Below are 840 nucleotides of genomic sequence, written 5' to 3' on the forward strand. Positions count from 1 at the left end.
GCTAAGGTATTCCAAAAGTATAACATTAATACAGCATTTAGAACGAAAGACAATGTGGGGAGGATACTACGAAATAGTGCAAACGAGGAAGACCCACTTGACAAGCAAGGTGTATATAATTTGACTTGCGAATGTCAACCTAGTTACATAGACAAACAGGGCGCAAGATAAAAACAAGATATCGTGAACATATAATGCTAAAACCTTCTACCACCCCGGAATCGAACTTCGCAAACCATATGGCAGAAAACCATTGTACGCCAATGGAAATAGGAAAGGCAGCCAAAGTTGTCCATGTACAGCTCAAAGGAAAAGCCTAAACGTATTAGAGAATATGGAGATATACAAATAATAAATGAGCAAATAAACACCGCATCTGATATATTATTCGAACCACTCAGGCTACTATACGCAAAACAAAACAGAAATCCTGCAACTACCATAAACAATGAAATGCAGGTCCAAACTACAGAAACAAAGAGAAAGAAAATAAGTGATTTTTACCTACCTGCGAATTCATGCAACAATTAATCAAAAAATAGGTGAGCAGCTAATTTCTACCTGAGGATGTGCACACAGAACTGAAACTACTGGTTGAACGAAAGAATATAATCCGCTGAGACCTACCTAACTATGAACCAACGACGATTTAACACGGCTATAAATAGTGACAGACAAACAGAAACTATTCAGAACGAAAAATAATACTGAAGATGGCACAACGCCGAAACCGGTTTGTCTCCGAACCAAATTTGACAAGGGATGACGGAAAATCGTTCCACATTACATCATTTTTCGGTTACCTTTGGGTACGGTTTGCCACTCAGGCGCACGAAAATA

Source organism: Rhagoletis pomonella, unplaced genomic scaffold (genome assembly GCF_013731165.1).
Source record: "Rhagoletis pomonella isolate Grant_MI unplaced genomic scaffold, Rhpom_1.0 Rhpom_scaffold_00008, whole genome shotgun sequence".
Classification (NCBI taxonomy): domain Eukaryota; kingdom Metazoa; phylum Arthropoda; class Insecta; order Diptera; family Tephritidae; genus Rhagoletis; species Rhagoletis pomonella.